The 22,863-nt window shown below is 42.3% G+C and overlaps 1 long non-coding RNA gene across 1 annotated transcript; it reads right to left on the minus strand.

Moving 5' to 3' along the window:
* Positions 1 to 2,947: 2,947 nt before the first annotated feature.
* LOC122920725 lies at positions 2,948 to 22,863 on the minus strand. The gene is made up of 4 exons (XR_006386931.1): positions 22,538 to 22,863; positions 22,219 to 22,249; positions 21,825 to 21,887; positions 2,948 to 3,144 (listed from the first exon to the last, which is right to left on the minus strand). It is a non-coding gene; the product is annotated as an uncharacterized LOC122920725 (long non-coding RNA).

Consider the following 22,863-nt stretch of genomic DNA (forward strand, 5'->3'; position numbering starts at 1 on the left):
AGCAGGCCCCCACGTCCGAACTCAGGAGTCGGGACAGTAGCATAGTAGGCAGTAAACGAAGGGCAATAGCGCTATAGCGCGGTAGCGCTTAACCCACGGTCATAGAGAGGATGCGGGGAAAGTTCGGCACGAGAACGCCAGAACGCTCAAGGCAGCGGGACAGCTGAGCCGTGGGGAGGCGGAGAGCGTGACGTCCTCTACGTCATCACGTCATCTGACGATGTATAGTACCGATAGTTAGTGGGAGATAGTCAGTGTGGGTCATATCCTGATATAGTGTAGATGTTGCAGTGCAGTGTGTTAGGTAGTGTGATAGGTTCTGCTTTCAATCCATACAGACAAATGTGGTGTCACGTATTCCGCCAAAATATTTGCATCATTAGTGCCGATTAGCACATTTGCGAATATAGTGGAGCATTCTAACTGCATATAAAGCCATTTTTAATGTTCTGCCGTGCCAACCATTTTCTCCAGTCTCAGGAAACTTCTAGCAGCTTGAAAAATGTAGAAAAAGTGCCCCATACCTGTATTACCCGAATATTACATTGCCAATTCTTCACAATTAAGAAAATAATCTCGAATTTGTGAATTCACGAATATATGACGAATATTCGGCAAAATATTCGTGACATATCGCAAATTCGATAACGGGGTGCATGTGATTAGTGTGAGTGTCCAGGGTATACCATATTTATCGAGATTTCTAACAAATTAATTTGGAACAAATCAAATTGGGCGAATAGTTTAAATATCGTGTCCCAGGTTTTTAGGAATTCTGTGTAGTGATGTGGCCTTATTAGTTTTGTGTGTGTCATGGTTATCTTACCTGGATACCCTTGCTCCCCAGGGTTGGGCTCTGTAGCAATAAAGGGGAGAGTGATTGTTGGTGGAGTAAGAGTCCAGACCGGGTAACAGTTCCACAACTTTACTTGAATAAACTTGCATCCAGACAATAAGGGATCTTTCTCTTGGCTCCAGCAGGTTTTGGGGTAAACTGGCAGGCAAACTTGAATACCTTGCTTTTTTTTCTCTGCTGTGCTACACTCTGGCTTTGGTCTGGTTAGATGGACTTTATCACAGTTCTGGTACCTTTGGTGGGGTGCCTTTGGCTTTTGAAACCCCTCGTGATACTATGTCTCTTAAACTGTAAGGAGTCAGGGTACTCCTCATCTCCTTTCCACTCTCAATTTCACTCTCGACTATCTGTAGCTTCATGAAACCCCTCCCTTGGTAGGAAGCATGACTAGCTCACTTCTGCCCAAAAGGGGGGAGAATGTAATGGTAAGTTCCATTCTATGCAAAGGTACTCTGCCAGATACACTGCCACGTGCTAGACAACCAGGCATATTATATGTTATAAAATACATAAGTTACATTGCAATGTTATTAAAGCACAATATCAAAGGACCTGGAATAAATACACAGATGACAGTATTGGTTAGCCTATTAGAGACAGAAGCAGGGAGTGGGAATGATAGGGTCTACTCTGGGGTACTACAAATACAGAGCAGGTAGTTGGGAAGGAGCCCGCCTTCATAGATCACAGTTTCATAAAAGTTTTGGGGAGGGTGAAACTGGGTGCTGAGGAGGTGAACAAAAATCAAAAGGAGAAGGGTGGTGACCGTGGTGGCACTAAAGAGCAGATGCAATGTACAGCCAAAAACTCCAGAAGAACTGGTAAGGCCAGATCTGCTTCTATCGTGGTAAGCTCGGGAAATGGTGATTCCACTGATACTGTGGATGCAGGCTCAAAATGTGCCAGCCCTACGCCAATGTGGCTGCCTCTAGCGCTGTGCGAGCAACTCCCATGTAGTGCTTTTTCTCCACAAGGAGTCTTGATGCTCTCAAAAAGAGAAACAATATACAATATTTTAGTTTGATACCATTTTCTGGCAAGAAGAAGAGATCTGAGAGTTTTGAAGGCTTGCCTTATAACATCATTTATTTTAGTTAGCCATTAAGAGGTATAAAACCACAATATTTTACTTTAGCATCAATATTTTATATAGCATCAAGACATCGTACTAGTAGCTAACATGGTACATGGGCTTGCATTTTTTTGTATCCACAATGCAAGCACAGAAAACCACAGCCATGTACAATATCTGCAGGATTAAAATAAGCCGCAAGTGTTCAAACACAAACAAGAGGTGGCATCACTGGATCCTGTTGGAAAATACAACTGGCCAGCATCCCATCCAGAACGAGTCTGTCCTACTTCTTCTGGTCTTTTTTTCTGATGACACATTCCCTTTAATAGACAATTGTATAACTAGCAAATCTCTAAATCACTTCATTTAATAAATTGCCTGCATCCACCAGAAAAAAGCTGTAAAGTCATGGCTACCAACATATAGCAGTACAAATAGCAGAGGTAAAAATGTTCCAAAGAAGCTAAAAGTTCAAGATAAAAAGTACAAAAGAAACAGAATAACACTCAAAACAAACTAAAACCAAACAGAAGAGCTGATGCAATGGGCTGTCACTAGCATAGAACCATCCCACCTAGAGATCGATCCCTTTAAGGCAGGCATTTCAAACTCGCGGCCTTCCAGCCGTTGTAAAACTACAACTCCCACAATGCCCTGCTGTAGGCTGATACCTGTAGGCTGTCCGGGCATGCTGGGAGTTGTAGTTTTGCAACAGCTGGAGGGCCGCGAGTTTGAGATGCCTGCTTTAAGGAGAGCTGTGATATAACTGGTTGTAGAATAACAATAATTGAGCAGAGTTTCACATCAGAGATGTAATATGTGAACAGGACAAACATAAAAGTGTGATCACACTCACATGATTACATAACTTGGCCCATAGTTTGTACCTGTCTACCTTTCCTAGACCAAAAAGGCTCTTGAGCTCTATGGGGTTTAGCTTCATTTAGAATTTGGAGGCTTTCAAAACATTTTAATGTGGATAACAGTCATTACGACCAAGAATACGCAAGGAGAGGTCCAGCAGAGATAATTCAATGATGCCAAGAACAAGTGCAGATATATTTTATGAACTCTACAAAAGTGTAAAAAGACCATTTCAACGTTATCACAGATTTTCTTCTTATTTTGAAAATGTATTCGGTCTGAGGTTTGCATATTCATGAGCTGCACCTACATCAGGTCCTAGAACATTGGCGTCTGCAGGGATCTCGGGCTGTAAGATAAAACAAGATACAGTCAATGATCTGAATATGAAGAAATTATAAAAAAAAAAAATACACAGAGAAGACATCAGAAGAATTATAATTCCCATAATCAGCATAAAAAACAACATATGAATCCAACAATAAAAAAATTCCCAGAACCATCCATACAGGGCAAATTAACCCCTTAGAGACGGGCTCATTTTCACCTTAAGGACCAGGCCATTTTTTGCAAATATGACCAGTGTCGCTTTATGTGGTTATAACTTTAAAACGTTTTGACTTATCCAGGCCATTCTGAGATTGTTTTTTCATCACATATTGTACTTCATGACACTGGTAAAATGGAGTAAAAAAAAAAAAAAAATTTTTTTTTTATAAAAAATACCAAATTTGCCAAAAATTGGGAAAAATTTGCAAATTTCCAAGTTTAAATTTCTCTACTTCTATAATACATAGTAATACCTACAAAAACAGTTATTACTTTACATTCCCCATATGTCTACTTTATGTTAGGATCATTTTGGGAATGACATTTTATTTTTGGGGGACGTTACAAGGCTTAAAAGTTTAGAAGCAAATCTTGAAATTTCTCAGAAATTTTCAAAAAACAACTTTTTAAGGGCCAGTTCAGGTCTCAAGTCACTTTGTGAGGCTTACATAATATAAACCACCCAAACATTACCCCATTCTAGAAACTACACCCCTCAAGGTATTCAAAGCTGATTTTACAAACTTTGTTAACCCTTTAGATGTTCCACAAGAATTAATGGAAAATAGAGACACAATTTAAAAATTTCACATTTTTGGCAGATTTTTCATTTTAATAATTTTTTCCAGGTACAAAGCAAGGGTTAACAGCCAAACAAAACTCAATATTTATGGCTCTGATTCAGTAGTTTACAGAAACACCTCATATGTGGTCGTAAACCGCTATACGGGCACATAGCAGGGCAAAGAATGAAAGGAATGCCATACGGTTTTTGGAAGGCGGATTTGGCTGGACTGGTTTTTTGACACCGTGTCCCATTTGAAGCCCCCCTGATGCACCCCTAGAGTAGAAACTCAAAAAAGTGACCCCATTTTAGAAACTACGCCCCTCAAGGTATTCTAAATAGATTTTACAAGAATTAATGGAAAATAGGGATACAATTTCAAAATTTCACTTTTTTGGCAGATTTTCAATTTTAATAATTCTTTTCCAGTTACAAAGCATGGGTTAACAGCCAAACAAAACTTTATATTTATGACTCTGATTCTGTAGTTTACAGAAACACCCCATATGTGGTTGTAAACTGCTGTACAGGCACACGGCAGAGCGCAGAAGGAAAGGAATGCCATATGGTTTTTGGAAGGCGGATTTGGCTGGACTGGTTTTTTGACACCGTGTCCCATATAAAGCCCCCCTTATGCACCCCTAGAGTAGAAACTCAAAAAAGTGACCCCATTTTAGAAACTACGGGATAGGGTGGAAGTTTTGTTGGTACTATTTTAGGGTACATATGATTTGTGGTTGCTCTATATTACACTTTTTGTGAAGCATGGTAACAAGAAATAGCTGTTTTGGCACCGTTTAAATTTTTTGTTATTTACAACATACATCTGACAGGTTAGATCATGTGGTATTTTATTAGACCAGGTTGTCACGGATGCGGTCATACCTAATATGTATGCTATTTTTTTTATTTATGTAAGTTTTACACAATTTCATTTTTTTTTTTTTTGTAAATTCTTTATTTTCCAAGAATTTTTTCATCAAGAATGAACAACATTGGTCAAGGACCAAAGAACACAGGTACACATTGAGAATGTCCCAGATCATGGACACATTAACAAACAGGTGGAAGACGCGCAATGTCCATTCTTGTCCAATCACTTGAGACGCATGAAATCACGTCTCCTAGGTGGCATCAGGAACAATGCTATATTTTACACAACAAAGCATGACGCCTCAAGGAGACACGTCAAATTAAGACATATACCATTTATGTGTAACAGAAGAAAGAATGGAAAATGGAAGAAATAATAAAAAGAAGAAAGACATGAAAAAGAGAGAAGAAGGACGTAGAGAGGAGAGGAGGGAGGGAGAGGAGGGGGGGGGGAGAATTGGGGGGGGAAAGGGGCAGGTTGAGTCGCCTTCACTCGCGTTGTAACTAGGATGTGAGATTGCGAGGTATGTCAGAGAGGTGTGTCCAGGAGAAGATATTCCCAGAGTTGCATAAAGCCATCTACGCCTACTAACTGCACACGGATGCATATATATAACGTTTATCCCTGTGTCTCAATCCATAACCTCCAGGGGCACCAAGTCTTCAAGTACTTGTCCGTGATTCCTTTTGACCCAGCTTGACAATTCCTCAAACCTGCAAATTTGATTCACTTTGGCTATCCATTCGCTCAGTGAGGGGGCCTGGGTGTCTCTCCAGTGGAGAGGAATGATAGCCTTGGCCGCTGCTATCAGATGAGTCACCAAGTTATGCTTTGACGGTCTATAGGAATCTGAGGGAAGTGAAAAGAGCACCATTTCCATGGTGATCTTTTGGTCGCTATCCAGGACTTTGTTGACTGTCTTGTTGACGTTTTCCCAGAATGGGACAATAAGAGGACACTTCCACCAAATATGGGACAGAGACCCTTCCCCATCGCCACATCACCAGCAAAGCCGATCAGGGGACAGACCGCATTTGTGCAAGAACTCTGGAGTTCTATACCATCTGGTAAGGAGCTTAAAATGATTCTCCTGTAGCCGTATACATGGAGATGGTCCATGTGAGAAGGCCAATAGCTTCTTGAGGACCTGATCCGGAAAAACCATATCAAGCTCCCTCTCCCAGTCTCTAATATATAGAGGTTTTCCGCCCTCACCCTCAGCTCCCACCAAGGAGTACAATGCCGAGATTTTCCTCTGTTTATGAAGTGGGGATAGTAGAGTTTTTTCAAATTCTGTCAATTGTCTCGTTAAGTTGGGCCTCTCTTTCAACTCCCCGCACACAGCACCTATGTAGGCCCTTGTCAGAAAGAAGCTTGGGGAATTTTGTATTCGGTCAGGTAACCTAATCATAATGGATGTTTCTGTGTCAGGGGCTAGGTCCTCTAGTCTGGCTTTGGCTAAAGATGACCACACTTCCTGATGAATTCCCCCATTTTTCCCTAGGAGGTCTGGAATAAGAAGAGGGGATGGCTCTGGTGCTAATTTTTTGCTTAACACTTTCCAAGTCTCTCTCAGCCCTTTCAATAGGGGGTCCCCCTTCACGTCTCTAGGCTGACTGTATTCGGCCAACCAAAGAAGCTGTTGGTGTGTAGGCCCTACACTGTGTCGCATAAGATTTGCTACGTCAGGCTGTCTCTGGGGATCTACCGACTCCAGCCATCTATTCAGCTGTATTGCTTGATAATATCTTAGGGCATCTGGGAATCCCAGTCCGCCATTCTGTTTATCCCTAACCAAAAGTTCATGTGCTAGCCTAGGTTTCTTCCCTTTCCATAGGAACTTCTGGAAGAGTTTTCTGATCTCTTGGAAGAATGCTTTTGGTAAATGTATCGGGACTAGTTGCATGACGTAGAGGATCTTGGGAAAGACATAAGCCTTAACCACATTTTTCCTGCCCATCCAAGGTAGGTACGGCAAGTCGTATTTTAACAGAAGCTGTGTTATTTCCTTTTTAAGGGGGACATAATTACAACTGAACAGATCGTCCAGATTCCTTGGAATCATTATTCCTAGGTATTTTATTGGGCCCTTGGTCCAGTGGAAGGGGAGACGTTTCTGCAGGGAGGAAGCTTTAGACTCTGAGAGCGAGATGTTCAGTATTTCGGATTTAGAGTGATTTACCTTAAAGTCTGAAATTTGGCTGAATATCTCGATCTTTTGGGCTAACTGATCTAGACCTTTTTCCGGATTGGTCACTAGGAAGAGAAGGTCATCTGCAAAAGCAGTGCATTTGAGCTCTCCTCTGTCATGTTTAACTCCCTTAATTTCCGGGGTCTGTCTAACCAACTGAATAAGTGTCTCTACCACCAGAATAAATAATGAGGGGGACAATGGACAACCCTGTCTTGTTCCATTAGAGATCTCAAAGACTGGGGATAATGTTCCATTCACTTTCAATCTAGCATGCGGTTGTCTATAGAGTGTGAATACTGAGTGGATGAAGGGGTCTGGGATGGCAAATCTTTCTAGTGTTAGCCTCATGAAATCCCAGTTGACCCTGTCAAACGCCTTTTCGGCATCAATGCTCAAGAGGGTCAACGAGGATCTCGCGGCCCGGGCAGCCTGAATCGCATGAAAGATCCTGTGCGTGTTATCTCTTCCCTCTCTGCCTCGTATGAACCCCGATTGTTCGGAGCCAATCAGGTTAGGCAATAATTTATTTAGTCTGGTGGCGAGGATTTTAGCCCAAATTTTTAGGTCCAAATTCAGGAGGGAAATTGGCCTATAACTTCCACAATTTTGGGGGTCCTTGCCCTCTTTGGGGATTAATGTTACATGCGATTCCTGCGTCTGTCTAGGCAATGACCCTCCCTGCAGAAGCGCGTTACATACGTCCGTGAGTCGGGGGGCCAGGATGTCATGGAAACTTTTATAATAAAGTAAAGGAAAACCGTCTGGCCCCGGGCTCTTTCCCGGGGGGAAACTGCGTATGATGGTGGCTACTTCATCTAGAGTGATTGGAGCAGTTAGGAGATCCCTGTCCTCTTGTTGGACCGTTGGGAGTATGAGGGAGTCTAGGAATTCTCTAGTATGAGACTGTCTGGCGTCAGACTGTCCCGGGGATATTGACTTATTTAAATTATATAAACCCTCATAAAATTGCTGAAAAGCTGTTGCTATTTCTGGTGTGTCTTGGGTTAGCTTCCCATTTGGGTGTTTTATTTTGGGGATATAAGTTACATTTTTTGTCTTTTTTAGAATAGAGGTCATCAGCTTGCCCCCCTTGTCCCCATGTGCATAGACTTTATGCTGAAAATTTAGCACTTGTTTTTTAACTTTCTGTACTAATATATTTTTAAGTTGGGATCTGAGGTCTGCCAACTCCCCCTGCTTCTGTCTGCAAGTGGATAGTTTGTCTATTTTCTCGAGGGACACTATCTGAGCTAATATGGAATCCACTTTTTTCTGGTGATCCCTTTTTACTTTCGTGCCAATTGAGATGAAGCATCCCCTCACGTACGCCTTGTGAGCTTCCCATTCTATAGGTGAGGTGCTGTGTGCAGGGGAATTGATACCGAAGTACAACTCCAGGTGAGATCTGACCTGTTCCCGATGTAGTTTGTCGTTCAGCAGAGATTCGTTGAGTCTCCACGTCCATTCCCTCCTTGGTAGGGAGGCCAGGGCGAGGGTCAGATGACACGGTGCGTGGTCGGAGATGGTGATGCTCCTGATTTCGGCCTTGCTGGAAACGGGCAAGAGAGAAGAGGATGTTAAGATGTGATCCAGTCTCTGATAAGAACCATGTGGATTAGAGAAGAATGAGTAGTCTTTGACAGTTGGGTTGCTGTTTCTCCAAATATCTATCAGTTTGAGGTCATGAAGCTTTCTATGTAGTCTACTAATATGTTTCTGTGCAATATGGGACTTAGATTTGGAGGAATCAAGGATTGGGTTTCGCACCAGGTTAAGGTCTGCCCCCAGAATCACTTGTCCTTCAGCAAAATGCTTGAGAGTATCTAGAGCTTTGAGAAGCCATTGTACTGTGGCTGTATTTGGCGCATAAAAGTTGGCTAGGGTGTATTTCCTGGACGCAATTTCTCCTTTTATTATCAAGAGTCTCCCTTCCTCATCAGAAAGTTGGTGAGAAAGTGTAAAAGGTATGGATTGATGGATGGCTATGGAGACGCCCTTTGAGGCTGAGCTAGGGTGAGAACTATGATACCACTGGTTGTATGGTCGGGATGGCAGTTTTGGCAACTTTTTCTGGCGCAGATGCGTCTCCTGTAGGAAGACTATATGTGAGCCCATTTTTCTCAAGGCCAGCAACAGCTGACCTCTTTTCTGGGGTGAGTTGAGGCCCTTGATATTGAAGGTGGTCACTTTGATCTCTGCCATACTCCTCCTAGTTTAGATTTTCAACCTTTCTTACTAGAGTTAAAGGTTCACAACCTGTCAGGGGGGGGGGGGGGAAAGAAGAGGCAGAGAGGCGGGAAAGAGAGAGGTCAGAAGGGAGAGGACACAATTTCATTTTTGAAACAAAAAAAATCATGTTTTAGTGTCTCCATATTCTGAGAGCCATAGTTTTTTCAGTTTTTGGGTGATTATCATAGCCCTGCCGACCACAGCAGAGGGTCCCTGCTGGGGCTCCCTAAACGCCGCCGAACCTTGGGGGTGACTTCTGAACTAAAGCACTCGGGAGGGATGGACCTCCTAGCACGTACCCTTCCATAAGGGACTACACGGGACACCGAAGGCTCGCCCACCGCTACCTGGATGGTCCGCTGCAATCATTCTGTCCTGTGCTGCTCAGCTGTCGCCCTAACCGCCGCCAATAAGTTCTCCAAGGACTCCATGCTGCCCACAATTCTCAGGTACGACTGCCCTGACCAAACATGCCCCCTACCTTAGCTTATATATAGCCCGCCAAACCTTCCACTGACCCACCCCCCCTAACCACCAAGCAGACCTCTAACCTTGGCCTAAGCCCTTTAACCCATTCCTGCCTTCTAACTCCCCCCTAAGTCAAGCCTCACTTCGCTATGGCTGCGCCCCGCTCCATTGGTGCTACAGGGCGAGCATTATACACCCGATAAGCCTTCCCAATTGCGTCCATATGACAAAATAAAGACAAACAATGCTATTTTAGCTAGTGTGGTAGAGGAGAAAGGGTCACTTTCTCCTCTACCACACTAGCTAAAATAGCGAACGCCTGTAACCAGTTCATGAACATGCGCGGAATAAGCTGATACCGCCGTTTCTCGTCTTCCTCCTTTTTGCTCTCATCCGGCTAAACCCTATCCAAATGGAACTTTTCTAACGGAAGCAATGAAAATATCTCAACATATTCATCCCTCCAAATCTTCTCCCTAACCTCAGGCTTCAAGTGAGCCCCTAAAGGACCCTCAAAGCAAACATACACTTCTCTCCTTGCCGCATCCGCAAGCCTAACCTCTTCTCCAGCTAATCCTTTTCTGCCACAGCTAGCTGGCACTCCCATGCCAGATTTGCCCGCAATCTCGTAGTAGTCATGCCAGGTTACTCCAGCTAAGCTCCTAGTCTAGATTTGACTAGAATAGGGGCTGATGAGCAGTCACAGCTACTACACAGGGTACAGAGATGTCTACACCGGCTCTGTACGCTGTCAGTACTCGTGGACACAGCTCCTGCTAGCTGCTGATTGGTTGGGTGATGGGCATCAGACCCCCACTAATTTGATATTGATAACCTATCCTAATTATAGGTCGCCAATATCGAAGCACTGAAAAAAACCTTCAACCATTTTTAGCTGTACAGCAGATACCTATCAGATCCCAGCAGTGGAGAGGACCCTGTTATCTGCCTGAGCTGCTCTTACATTCAGTCCCCCTCCCTCTCCTGTCAGTTCTGACAGAGCTGCTGCCTGGATCAAGTTATAACAGCCAGTAACAACTCTCGCTTCCAGAGAGCCATTTAAATGGCAGATTGTTTTAGTGTTTCCAAAGTCTGAGAGCCATAGTTTTTTTCAGTTTTTGGGCGATTATCTTAGGTAGGGTATGATTTTTGCAAGATGAGATGACGGTTTGATTGGCACTATTTTGGGGTGCATATGACTTTTTAATTGCTTGCTATTACACTTTTTGTGATGTAAGGTGACAAAAAATTGCTTTTTTTTTACGGTATTCACCAGAGGTGTTAGATCATGTGATATTCCTATAGAGCAGGTTATTACGGACCTAATATGTATACTTTTTTTTTTTATTTATGTAAGTTTTACACAATAACAGCTTTTTTAAACAAAAAAAAATGATGTTTTAGTGTCTCCATATTCTGAGCCATAGTTTTTTTTATTTTTTTGTCTTAGGTAGGGCCTTATTTTTTGCAGGATGAGGTGACGGTTAGATAGGTACTATTTTGGTGGGCATACGCCTTTTTGATCGCTTGCTATTGTACTTTTTTTGATGTAAGGTGACAAAAAATAGTTTATTTAGCACAGTTTTTATTTTTTAATTTCTACGGTGTTTATCTGAGGGGTTAGTTAATGTGATATATTTATAGAGCCGGTCGATATGGACGTGGTGATACCTAATATGTCAACTTTTTTTCCCCCCTAATTTTTACAATTTTTTTTTTATTTTATTTGGGGAAAATTACGTTTTTGTTTAGTTGTACTTGAAACTTTTAATTTTTTGGGGGGAAAACTTTATTTTTTCAACTTTTTTTTCACTTTATTTTTTTGTTCCACTTTGGGATTTAATCCCTTTTACAATGCATTCCAATACTTCTGTATTGGAATGCATTGGCTGTATGAGTAATACAATGTGTATTACTCATACAGCTTCCTGCCTGTGAGATCCAGGGGGCTGGATCTCACAGGCTCATTACAGGAAGGCAGCGCCGATGCCTCAGGAAGGCATTGCGCTGCCTTTCATGCCATCGGGTACCCACTACAGCCGCATGGGGACCCGATGGCACCGCTGTCCGCAACATGTAAAAGCCGCAAACCGCAGGTCTGAATTGACCTGCGGTTTGCGGCGATTGCCGACACGGGGGGACCACCCCGCGCATTGACCCAATGTGCCTGCTCATGGTTTGAGCAGGCACCTTGTTCCGATCACCGCCCCCACCGCGCAGGGGTGATCGTAAATGCATAGGACGTACCGGTACGCTCTATGTCCTAAACCGGTTAAAGGCAACCTGTCACATTGAACATGGTCTTTGAGCTGCAGGCAGCATGATATAGAGCAGGTGACACAGAGCAGATTGAGCTATTGTTTTATTGCAGTATTATTCCTGCTCATTCTAGGCTTTGACATCCAGGAGGCGTCCTATCGATGATTGATAGCTATCTCTGTCATAGAGGGAAGACTGTCAATCACTGATAGGACAGCCTCCTTGGCTTCAAAGCTCAGAATGAGCAGGAATTCAAAGAAATTAAATACAAGTTTTAGTGAATCTTTTCCCATAAAATGATGCCTCAATCTGCTCAGCTCCTCCTGCTCTATAACCTGCTGCCTGCGCAAGTTTCAGTCTGACATGTTGCCTTTAACATACACTCCACCCCATTTGAAATCCAGTGCACAGAAGATTCCCATAAAAATCAGGACTGTTGGCAAATATTATTTTAATTATTTTTTATTTGTATATTTTTGCAAACATTTTTCTGGACATGCATCCCCGGCACCCTACAAGTTCAGTGTCTGATGTCCGATTCTTCTATGGTTATTTGATTTTTTTCAAAAGCAAATATAAAAAGGACAGATGATCAGCTTTAAAAAAAAAAAAGATTTGGTGATACTGAGTCGTGAGATGTCTATCCTATATCTGACTATATGAGGCCACCAAGTGGTTGTGATGAAAATTGCAGACAGTTTTTTCTTACCATGTTCTGATATTATTCACTATTGTATAGTGAGAAAGTAGAGTATTTATCCAAATTTGAGCCAAGATAAGCATGGACATTATTGTTGGGTGTGAATATTCGAATCGCAAATTTTAATCGTGAATATCGCCACTTCAAGAATTTGCGCATATTTAGAATATAGTGCTATATATTTGTATTCGTGAATATTTTACTTTTTTTTCCATCTGAATCTATGATCCATCCCTTCTTCTTGCTTGTGGGCCAATGAGAAGGCTGCAATGTATTTGTCTGAGCTTAGCAACATCCCTAGCAACCAATAGGAAAGTTGCCCCTCCCCCTTACTATATAAGAACCTCCCCAGCAGCCACTTTCTGCACTGCCAACCATTTTCTCCAGTCTCAGGAAACTTCTAGCAGCTTGAAAAATGTAGCAACAGTGACCCACTCCTGTACTGCGCGCAATACGCTCATATTACTTTGCCGATTTTCACAATCAAGAATATAATCGCAAAATTCTCGAATATATGATGAATATTCTCCAAAATATTAGCGAAATATCGCAAATTTGAATATTACCCCTGCCGCTCAATACGAATGGACATCTCTGGAAATCCCAATTCTTCCTGAAGATATGAGGAACCTAACACAGACTGGTTGCTGAGGAAGCATTGTCTGACATCCTTATGTAAAGACTGTGGCTGTGTATCTATAGTAACCAGACTGTCAGACAGGACTGATCCGATCCGATATGCAGACTGAAGTCACCTTCTGTCATCTCCACAGAGGATTATAAAGAATATACACAGAGACATTATCATAGTCATCATAGTTATTGGAGATGAGCAGAACATTTGATTTGGCCGATTCACCGATCTTTGATAAAAATTGTGATTTGTAACAAATGAATTAATCATGAATTGCGATAAATCTGGCATACCCAGACCACTCTGCCTAATCATATTCATCCCACTTGGTGGCCCAATCTCAGTATGAAGGCTTAGTAGTTAAACTGCAAGGAGAGTGCAGGGAGAGTGTATCACCGTGTACATTATGTTCTAGTGCACCGACATTCATAGTTGATCCTTCTGTAGGTACTGTGCCATCAGTATTACATCTGTAATTTATCTACATCACTGTGCAGGGCACCAAGATTAATAGCTAATTCCTTCTGTTAAACAAAAAAAGCATACAGCACCCTTCAGTAAAGCCAAAAGACCATGTGCCCCCCTGCAGGAGCTGAGTCCAAATAGCTCCTTAGTGGAACAAAATAAAGAGATGGAGGCAGCGGCAATAAAGTAGTGGAGAAAAAAAAATGGACTTTTGATCCATGTTGTGGCAGTCCAAACACATGCTGTTTAGTCCCTTCTGTTAGCTGTAGATTTACTGTGCATCAGTATTACAGGTCAATGTTACCATCAGGTCCAATCTATCGCTGTGGACTTTACCGTGCAGTGCCCCAAGATTCAAGTTGTGGCCCTATGACAGAGTGGGGAGGGTGGCAGTAGTGGCAGTCGCAGTGACAGAGTATACCTTCTTATATTGTAATATTTTATCCTGAATATCAGTTACTACCTTTTGTTGGTGTCCCCAGTGTTTTTGATCAGGATGTTGTGTTTTTTGTTGTTTGTTTTTTGAGGGGGTATTCATTTACTTATTTGCGTTTAGTGATTCACTGATGTATCAGATACATTTTAATGTTCTGCTTAATTATCAGTATTTGGTGAATGTTTATATTTTTTTACAGTATATTTTTGTGGGTATTTTAGTTCATGTACTTTTTTTTATTTTTATGTATTTTATTGATTCTTATTTCAGTGCATTGTATAACCAGTGACTACTAAAAATGTATTTTATTTTTATTTAATTATGAATTCATATCATAGTACATTTATTGCGCGTGTGTTTATGTCATGTACAATTGTCTCGACTTTCTTAGGGACATACATAATTTTCTGTGATATATCTATATTTATTGTGCATGCGTATTTATGCCAATCTATATGTCATTTATTTCCTTTGCTAAGGGTACTTTCACACTTGCGCCAGAGGAAGAGGAACACAATGTTGTGGTGAACCAAAACCTCCTTTTACTGGAAACAGTTAACTTAGTACAGTCTGGGTTCAGTTCCACATGGCAGTAGCAATTATAAGAAGGCTTTTACAAATGGCAGGCACAATGTTCTTGCAAGATACTCAGAGGGTTAAAACATTTACAGATCAGGCTGCACCTTTCCTCAGAAATCCTGTGCACTATTCCTCAGAACTCCTGTCTGTCTATATATATATATATATATATATATATATATATATATATATTTGTACAGTACAGACCAAAAGTTTGGACACACCTCATTCAAAGAGTTTTCTTTATTTTCATGACTATGAAAATTGTAGATTCACAATGAAGGCATCAAAACTATGAATTAACACGTGTGGAATTATATACATAACATAAAAGTGTGAAACAACTGAAAATATGTCATATTCTAGGTTCTTCAAAGTAGCCACCTTTTGCTTTGATTACTGCTTTGCACACTCTTGGCATTCTCTTGATGAGCTTCAAGAGGTAGTCACCTAAAATGGTCTTCCAACAGTCGTGAAGGAGTTCCCAGAGATGCTTAGCACTTGTTGGCCCTTTTGGCTTCACTCTGCGGTCCATCTCACCCCAAACCATCTCGATTGGGTTCAGGTCCGGTGACTGTGGAGGCCAGGTCATCTGGCGCAGCACCCCATCACTCTCCTTCATGGTCAAATAGCCCTTACACAGCCTGGAGGTGTGTTTGGGGTCATTGTCCTGTTGAAAAATAAACGATGGTCCAACTAAACGCAAACCGGATGGAATAGCATGCCACTGCAAGATGCTGTGGTAGCCATGCTGGTTCAGTATGCCTTCAATTTTGAATAAATACCCAACAGTGTCACCAGCAAAGCACCCCCACACCATCACACCTCCTCCTCCATGCTTCACGGTGGTAATGAGGCATGTAGAGTCCATCCGTTCACCTTTTCTGGGTCGCACAAACACACAGTGGTTGGAACCAAAGATCTCAAATTTGGACTCAACAGACCAAAGCACAGATTTCCACTGGTCTAATGTCCATTCCTTGTGTTCTTTAGCCCAAACAAGTCTCTTCTGCTTGTTGCCTGTCCTTAGCAGTGGTTTCCTAGCAGATATTCTACCATGAAGGCGTGATTCACACAGTCTCCTCTTAACAGTTGTTCTAGAGATGTGTCTGCTGCTAGAACTCTGTGTGGCATTGACCTGGTCTCTAATCTGAGCTGCTGTTAACCTGCGATTTCTAAAGGCTGGTGACTCGGATGAACTTATCCTCCGCAGCAGAGGTGACTCTTGGTCTTCCTTTTCTTGGGGCGGTCCGCATGTGAGCCAGTTTTTTTGTAGCCCTTGATGGTTTTTGTGACTGCACTTGGGGACACTTTCAAAGTTTTCCCAATTTTTTGGACTGACTGACCTTCATTTCTTAAAGTAATGATGGCCACTCGTCTTTCTTTACTTAGCTGCTTTTTTCATGCCATAATACAAATTATAACAGTCTATTTAGTAGGACTATCAGCTTTGTATCCACCTGACTTCTCCACAACGCAACTGATGGTCCCAACCCCATTTATAAGGCAAGAAATCCCACTTATTAAACCTGACAGGGCACACCTTTGAAGTGAAAACCATTTCAGGTGACTACCTCTTGAGGCTCATCAAGAGAATGCCAAGAGTGTGCAAAGCAGTAATCAAAGCAAAAGGTGGCTACTTTGAAGAACCTAGAATATGACATATTTTCAGTTGTTTCACACTTTTTTGTTATGTATATAATTCCACATGTGTTAATTAATAGTTTTGATGCCTTCAGTGTGAATCTACAATTTTCATAGTCATGAAAATAAAGAAAACTCTTTGAATGAGAAGGTGTGTCCAAACTTTTGGTCTGTACTGTATAATACAGATAGGTAGTGGGATATAGTCAGTGTAGGTTAGATAGTGATATAGTGTAGCTGTCACAACAATACTTAGTGCACCAATCAGTAATATCTACTCGTACCTGATAAAATGTGAAATTGCACGTATTGCGCAAAAAATATTTGCATCATTAGTGCCGATTTGTGCATTCGGGAATAAATTGGAGCACTCTATCTGCATAGAAAGCATTGTTTTGCCATGCATGCAAAATGTAATCAAAAACAGTGCTGTAATGTAAAATTACTTACGGTGATCAGAAGTTCTTCCTCACAGTCACGAAAGTTGCTGCCGACCATTTTCTCCAGTCTCAGGAAACTTCTAGCAGCTTGAAAAATGTTGCAAAAGTGACCCACGCCTGTATTGCGCTTGCAATACGCTCATATTATACTGCTGATTTTCACAATCAAGAAAATATTGACTGTAGATCACAAATTCTCGAATTGAAAATTTATGGAGAATATTAGGCCCAAAATTTGCTAAATATCGGGAAACCAATACTGCCTATGCTGCTCATCACTAGTGATCAGTATTTGTAAGCCAAAAATTAGGAGTGGGTCCAAAACAGATCTCTTCTGTGGTTTGAATCCACTGCTGCTTCTGGCTAAACAAATACTGATAATATAGATGCTCAAAATGATATTCTTCTAACCAATAAGAAGAATGGAAAAATAAACTGTGATGTCAACACGGACAAGCAGGGACAATAGTGGCCCCATAAGAGAGTTGGGGGGGGGGGGGGGCAAGAGAAGTGGCATACATGCCCTTTTCAAAAATTTAACATGTACAGTCGTGGCCAAAAGTTTTGAGAATGACACATATATTAGTTTTCACAAAGTTTGCTGCTAAACTGCTTTTAGATCTTTGTTTCAGTTGTTTCTGTGATGTAGTGAAATATAATTACACGCACTTCATATGTTTCAAAGGCTTTTATCGACAATTACATGACATTTATGCAAAGAGTCAGTATTTGCAGTGTTGGCCCTTCTTTTTCAGGACCTCTGAAATTCGACTGGGCATGCTCAATCAACTTCTGGGCCAATTCCTGACTGATAGCAACCCATTCTTTCATAAACACTTCTTGGAGTTTGTCAGAATTAGTGGGTTTTTGTTTGTCCACGCGCTTCTTGAGGATTGACCACAAGTTCTCAATGGGATTAAGATCTAGGGAGTCTCCAGGTCATGGACCCAAAATGTCAACGTTTTGGTCTCCGAGCCACTTAGTTATCACTTTTGCCTTATGGCACGGTGCTCCATCGTACTGGAAAATGCATTGGTCTTCACCAAACTGTTGTTGGATTGTTGGAAGAAGTTGCTGTTGGAGGGTGTTTTGGTACCATTCTTTATTCATGGCTGTGTTTTTGGACAAAATTGTGAATGAGCCCACTCCCTTGGATGAGAAGCAACCCCACACATGAATGGTCTCAGGATGCTTTACTGTTGGCATGACACAGGACTGATGGTAGCGCTTACCTTTTCTTCTCCGGACAAGCCTTTTTCCTGATGCCCCAAACAATCGGAAAGAGACTTAATCGGAGAATATGACTTTGCCCTAGTCCTCAGCAGTCCATTCGCCATATTTTCTGCAGAAAATCAATCTGTCCCTGATGTTTTTTTTGGAGAGAAGTGGCTTCTTTGCCGCCCTTCCGGACACCAGGCCATCTTCCAAAAGTCTTCGCTTCACTTTGCGTGCAGATGCGCTCACACCTGCCTGCTGACATTCCTGAGCAAGCTCTACACTGGTGGCACTCCGATCCCGCAGCTGAATCCTCTTTAGGAGACGATCCTGGCGCTTCCTGGACTTTCTTGGACGCCCTTAAGCCTTCTTAACAAGAATTGAACCTCTTTCCTTGAAGTTCTTGGTGATCCTATAAATTGTTGATTGAGGTTCAAACTTAGTAGCCACAATATCCTTGCCTGTGAAGCCATTTTTATGCAAGGCAATGATGGCTGCACGCGTTTCTTTGCAGGTCACCTTGGTTAACAATGGAAGAACAATGATTTCAAGCATCACCCTCCTTTTAACAGGTCAAGTCTGCCATTTTAACCCAATCAGCCTGACATAATGATCTCCAGCCTTGTGCTCGTCAACATTCTCACCTGAGTTAACAAGACGATTACTGAAATGATCTCAGCAGGTCCTTTAATGACAGCAATGAAATGCAAAGGAAAGTTTTTTTTGGGATTAAGTTAATTTTCATGGCAAAGAAGGATTATGCAATTCATCTGATCACTCTTCATAACATTCTGGAGTATATGCAAATTGCTATTATAAAAACTTAAGCAGCAACTTTTCCAATTTCCAATATTTATGTAATTCTCAAAACTTTTTGCCACGACTGTATATATCAGTTGGCCAAGAAGCCCTGTTATAGGTATGGCAGAAGAGGCAGCAGGTGGGTGGCATCAGAATGGTGGCAGCAGCACATGGCCAGTAGTAATGGCCCATTTTGCAGAATATTCCGGTGTGGCAGCACACTACAGTATGATCGTTAGTGGCAGAATGATCTCATCTGTTGTATCAGTCAACGGTGTCTGGAAATCTTGGTTGATCCTTGCCTTGCCTAATTGAGAGGTTATTCTCTTAATGTTTTTGCAGCAAAGGCGAGTTCTCTTAGGGGTATCTATGCCCACGGCCACACTGAACACTCGCTCTGATGCTACACTACTGGCCAGGCAGGAAAGCATGCCAATGGCAAACTCGGCCAGTTGCAGCCACACTTCAAGCTTGCAAACCCATTAATCCAGGGGATCTTGTATCATGGGTGACAGGGTGCCGTCCAAGTACTCCAGACTGAAGTTGGTGCAAATGAAATTGATGCTCCTGCCCCCACCCAGTCATAGCGTTGGAGCATGAGCGCAGACCTTCCTGAGGGTGGGTGATGGCGCTCATGAGAAGCAACCAACTGACTACACAGCATGTCTCCATAGAAGTCCATTTTTGCATCCCTCTCAGAAGGTCTTAAATATGCTCCCATTTTTGCCCCCATTTTTGACTATGTGGATAGCCAGTAGTCATCTGCCAAATTCTGACAATGCGGCTGTCACTACACAAACATGACAGCATATATCTGTCCATTTGCACAAGAGACTAGGATGGACTCCCTGCTTCCATTTCCACTGCATACTGCCACGGTTCGTCAGGGTCATCTTTGTCGTCTTCATTCTCCAGCTTTTCATGCATCTCCTGCTTCTCTCCTGTTGCTTGAGCAGATAAACCACCTAGCTATGTATAAGATTCCTGGGTTTTATTTCCTTCTCCTCCGGTAGTTTATCCTATTTAGGACTCAGGTGGCCATGAAATGGAGGTGCCACGCCTTCTGTCCCCTTGCCAATCAGATTTGTCAGCATCCTCTCCAGGATGTGAAGTGGAATCACATCATTCATCCTATAGTTCTGCCGACTGACAAAGTGTCATCCTCAAAGGACCTAAGCAAACGGCATGTGTCACAAATGAGCTGCCATTGACTAATGTGGAAGTTACCATGGGGAGGAGACCAGTCTGTCTGTAGCATTAAGAAATCATTGACCGCCTTCTTCTGCTCGTAAAGTGGGTCAAATATATGGAGTGTGGAGTTCCAATGGGTGGAAACATTGCTTTTCAGGTGATTTTAGGAAAGATCATTTTGCCTTTGCAGATTTAGGAGGGCATGTTTTGAATGGTAAGAATGGCTGAAGTGCATGCACAGTTTTAACAGCTTTTGCAGTTCAATGGAAGACTTGAGGAACCAGGTGACAATGAAATAGAAGACGTACACCATGTAGGGAACATGGGTCCACCATCCCTGATGCAGTGCAGACAAAATGTTGTTCCCATTATCAGTAACCATGTTTCATATCTCCATTCGGCGAGGAGACAGCCAGTGTTTGTTTTCTTCATTGATGACGCCGAGCAGTTTATCCCAGTGTGGCTCTGTTCGCCAAGGCTGACCAGGTGCAGAACCGCATGACAACTTTGAAGTGTGTCTAGAGAGGAGGTGGAGGATGAGGAGACAGAGGAGGATATTGGCACAAAAATCCCAGCATTACAATGCAGAGGCGGCATGGCCACCACCTTGCCAAGTCGCTGGTGTGCCTGGTCCGGAACAACATTTACACTGTGGTCTGTGAATGACATATATTGTTCTTTACCATAGTTGCAATTTCTTATGTCAGCGCTGGTGTGACCTCTAATAGACACAGAGAGGCTTAAGGACTGGCCCACCTTCTGCTCAACATAAGTGTGCAGGAAAACATGGTCAGGTGCAGAAACTTGGCCAGGTGCATGTCTTTTTGCAAGAACCCCGGTGATCGATTGGTGTCGAAACAAGTGAAGAGGTGAAGGAGAAGGATGAGCATCAGGAGCAAGAGAAATTTATGGGAAGGAACTACAGCTTCCTCTTGCTGATGTCTTACCCTGACTGCTGAATATGGGGTGCAGGCTGGTGGGAGATGCATCGGTTGGTGCATCAAGCTGTAACACTAATAGTGACACTTTATGTGTTGACACAGGGCTGGTGTGACAATATTAGCTCCCTGGCCACGCCTCAGCTTCTGCCCACATATCCTGTCTGCCACCACTGTAACGTCCCTCAGTGACTTGGTGAAAAATTCCCTCACAGGTAAGTATGGTATTTTCTCACCACCTCTGCGTGATGCCTGCCTGCCCCTGCTTTTATGAACCCATGCACTACTAGTGTGTTCCTCACAAACAGTCTCCCGAGTAGCAGACAGTGTACCCCTCCCATGTTTGGCTGCAGATCTCCCACTGCTTTCACAGTGCTGTCTCTCTATGCTCTCCCTGCAGTCTCAAAAAACTCTCCCTACGATCTCCCTGCACTGTCCCTGCACTCTCCCTATCAAATATTCTTCTGATAATAGCTTTCTGCAACACTGTCCCTAACGCAGTGATGGCTAAACTTCGGCACTCCAGATGTGGTGAAACTAAGACTCCCAACATGCTCCATTCATTTCTATAGAGTTATAAGAACTGCCAAGCAAGTGTAATTCTTGGGAGTTGTAGTTTTAGCACAGCTGGAGTGCCGGAGGTTATCCATCACAGCCCTAGTGCATGAGCGCTTGTCACATTTCTCCCAAAGCTCAGCTCACAGTGAAATGGAAGAGACTGCATGAGATGAGGCTTTCATAGTGCTGTGACATCACAGGGGATGGCTATCTGCAGATTGGCTGGCTGCACGGCATTATGGGTCATATCACGTTCCCAGGCTTCTTACTTCAATTCATTCAATAGTTACCTTCAGCTGATCATATGTACTTGTAATACCTGACAACTTCAGATCAGTATATGTGTCATCAGTCTGCAGGAACAAAAAATGCAACTTAATTTAAACTGTACAAGTAATAATTAAAACTTTGAATACGAGAGGAAACTTTCATGTGTTGTTATTAGAAATATAAAATGCAAATTCTAAAGTTCTGAACTAGAAAGATCTCTAGAAGATCTCTCCTTATCCAGAACCAATCTCCATTTCCATCATTTACTTTGTATACTGCTTATCATCTTTTTTCTGCAGCATTGGTGCTTTTTGGTAGTTCTCCATTCTGCAATCCCAGGACCCCACTCAATGACATTCATATCATCTAATAGAGCAAGTGGAAAAGGATTGTCTTCATTAGCTAGTCACATACCTCACTGTTTGTCGGCTTCTTCTGTCTTTTTCTATGGAAAAAATACATGTGTCATAATTATTAATCAACATTAAACAAAACATTAGGAAATGTTACAATTACAGTTAAATGTTTTCTAAAGTTTTGGATAAATCACCATTAATCTGTAAGCTGGCAGAAAGTGTTCATTCTTTCTCCAGTGCCCCCACAGAGTAAATGGAGTATTACACTGCGTTCATGACATCATTCTGTTGTCAATGTCATTTATGAAGCTTTCGGGAAATAACGGCAGCTCAGTGAAAAGTAAAGCCTGAAGACATTAACTATTAATATATATTACCTCCAGCAAGCAAACACCAGCAATGCAAGCACCAGCAGGAAGCAGATTGGTCCAATTGTTGCAAAAAGGATAAGGAATTTGGATCCTCCTTCTTTATGTGAATCGATACCTAATATAATAGATTAAAATGTGAGCCATAAAGGAAAAATAATCAGACATAATCATACCCTAGGCTTGTATACTCAGGATTGTATGTATCATCATGTAAAAGTCTTCTAAAAACAATATTAACCCTTTGTGTATCTTGATGTAACTGCAGGTCTGAGCCGTCTGAAGGGTTGTATGGAGCAGACTCATAAGCTGATCCTGTTCCATAAACTGCCAGT

The sequence above is a fragment of the Bufo gargarizans genome, chromosome 10 (assembly GCF_014858855.1).
Source record: "Bufo gargarizans isolate SCDJY-AF-19 chromosome 10, ASM1485885v1, whole genome shotgun sequence".
NCBI lineage: Eukaryota > Metazoa > Chordata > Amphibia > Anura > Bufonidae > Bufo > Bufo gargarizans.